Source organism: Myodes glareolus, chromosome 7, assembly GCF_982192425.1.
Source record: "Myodes glareolus chromosome 7, mMyoGla1.1, whole genome shotgun sequence".
In the NCBI taxonomy this organism is placed as follows: Eukaryota; Metazoa; Chordata; class Mammalia; order Rodentia; family Cricetidae; genus Myodes; species Myodes glareolus.
This window is the reverse complement of record NC_142032.1, coordinates 75247422-75249882: the sequence shown is the minus strand read 5'-3', so window position 1 is coordinate 75249882 and position 2461 is coordinate 75247422. Positions and strand designations below refer to the sequence as shown.

At 48.0% G+C, this 2461-nt stretch overlaps 1 non-coding gene across 1 annotated transcript; it reads left to right on the top strand.

Annotated features, from left to right (window-relative positions):
• The first annotated feature begins 892 nt into the window (after positions 1-892).
• LOC125413730 (U6 spliceosomal RNA) lies at positions 893-998 on the top strand. Its single transcript, XR_007236011.3, has one exon. It is a non-coding gene; the product is annotated as a U6 spliceosomal RNA (small nuclear RNA).
• The last annotated feature ends 1463 nt before the right edge of the window (positions 999-2461 follow it).

Sequence of the window (2461 nt, the reverse complement as noted above, 5' to 3'; positions counted from 1 at the left end):
GTTTGTGTGTGTCTGCATATGTGTGTGCTGCTGTTTGTGTGTGTCTGTGTGTGTTGCTGTTTGTGTGTGTCTGCGTGTGTGTGCTGCTGTTTGTGTGTGTCTGCGTGCTGCTGTTTGTGTGTGTCCACATGTGTTTATGTGTGCTGCTGTTTGTGTGTGTCTGTGTGTATGTATGTGTGATGTTCGTGTGTGTCTGCCTCTGTGTGTGCTGCTGTTTGTGTGTGTCTTCATGTGTATGTTGCTCTGTGTGTGGGGGGATGTGGGGCCGTGTGTGTTTGTGTGTGTGTGTGTGTGTGTGTTGGTAATTGCGGACACTGACTGAAGCCCTCTGTAAGCTCAATTTACCTGACTGACAGCTGTGCTGTGTGTCGAACCTGTGGACAGATGCCCTCAGGGAGGGGACAGAAATGAAACAATGAAGGGACCTGAAGTAGAAATGTAAAGCTTCCGGCATGCGTTTGCGACACTTTCCTGGGAAATTCTGCTTTTAGGTCTTGCAAGTGGGATTTCTTGATTTAGTCATGTCGGGGTTAAGCCACTGGGAGCTGGAGAGCCAAGGTCAACTGTTCACAGCAGTTGACAGAGTGAGCTTCCCCCACCCCTGCCACCCCTGACTGGAGAAATCTGCCCAGTGCTTTGAATGCAGAATATCACAAAGTCCTGTAGATAAGATGTCACATTGTCGACATGGTCGTGTTGGAACCAGTCCCAGAGATGATATCTCCAGGCGTATATGGTGAAGTGTCAGGATTGATAGACAATGTCTGCCCAAAACAGAGTGCCTCATCCCACTGGATCTGATCAATACCTCAGAGCTCCTGTCACGAGCGAACACAGGTGTTTTCTCCTCCCCCTGAGACATGGTTTCTCTGTATTGTGTCCTAGCTGTCCTGTGCTCACTCGACAGCATATATACTAAAATGGGAACAATGTAGGGAAGATTACCATGGCCCCTGGGCAAGAGTGAACAGTTTCAGTGACTGCTGTTTGTGCTAATTGATGGTCTCATTTATTTATTATTTAACAGCAAGTTATTGAGGCCTTTACAAATGTCAGGCACCATGCTGTGTGTCGGGAATTCATTAGGGAAAAAGGCAGGTGTGTCGCCTGGCGGTTGTTGCTCAATAGAGAAACCAGGCAGAAAGTGAACAAGAAGAAAATAGTTTCCAGGTCCTTTTTGACTTTGGTGGAAGCATAGGAAAGAGACAGCCAGACAGGGCTGTCAGAGCAAACCTCTGTCAGGGGAGGGCAGGTAGGCAGAGGAAACGGGAGGAATCTGGCAAGGGAGAGGTGGGAGCCTAATGAAATCTCTCTCTCTCTCTCTCTCTCTCTCTCTCTCTCTCTCTCTCTGTGTGTGTGTGTGTGTGTGTGTGTGTGTGTGTGTGTGTGTGTGTGTGTGCATATACCACATATGTGCAGGTACCTGCAGAAGTCAGGAAACGGTATTTGATCCCCTAGGGTTAGAGTTACAGGAGGTTGTGAGCTATGCAATGTGGGTGCTGGGAAGCGAACTTTGGTCCTCTGTAAGAACAGCAAATGCTTGTAACAGTTAAGCCACCTCCCCAGCCCTTTCTGTATTATTATAGTGCTTCTGTTTTGTAGTCCGTGTTAGATATATAGATATGTTCCTTATTCATGTCGTTATCTTCCGTGAAGTCTCTGTGAACACTAAGAGAGCAAGCACCAAACTGTTGCTCCTAGGGAAATACGGGTGAGGTTCCCAAAGCCTGTGGTCATCAGTCCGTTAACACAGAACTTTAAAAATGTATACATTTCTATGTCAGACTTTTTCTTTACTATTTATTTCTTGGGTGAATATTTCCTGCATATTGAAATATCCCCTTCTAGAGGGAAGGAGGAAGCTCGTAAAATGTGGGAAGTGACCTTACAAGGCTCAAGAAGTTCATGAAACTTACAAGCTTCACGAATTCCCCTCTCTCAAGCTGATAGAAGTAGTGAATAATGGCTGTGAGAGGAGACTGCTGGGTGGAGCTGCCTGCAGGCTGGACAGGGACTTCCAGGGGTGCAACTTTTGTGAGCTCTCACCCAGGCTGGGGTGGGCTTTTTGGTGATGAAGCTGCCTCTGAGTCCCCCATGGTAGTCCTTCACCCAGACTTCTGTAAATAACCCAATGGACCCCTTAGTTCACGAAGCCAGGCTGGGGCGGGATCACCTGTGGCTGGTGCCCTGCCTGGGGTGGACAGGCATTTATTCATATCTCTCCAGCAGGAGTCACACAACAATACCATGACTGTAACCTTACGGTACTGTAACCTCTACTCGTGCAAAGCTTGGCTGACACAGGCATTTTCCCTCCAAGGCCCTTTGGGTCCCCAGACAGCAGCTCAGTGCTTTGCCATTTTGAGAGTGAAATCTCACCCCAAAGTACAGCATGCAAAAATCCGTGACATTGAGTAAGCCTGAGAAGGATGCTTGCTTACTGTGGGAGGGCTGAAGCTGG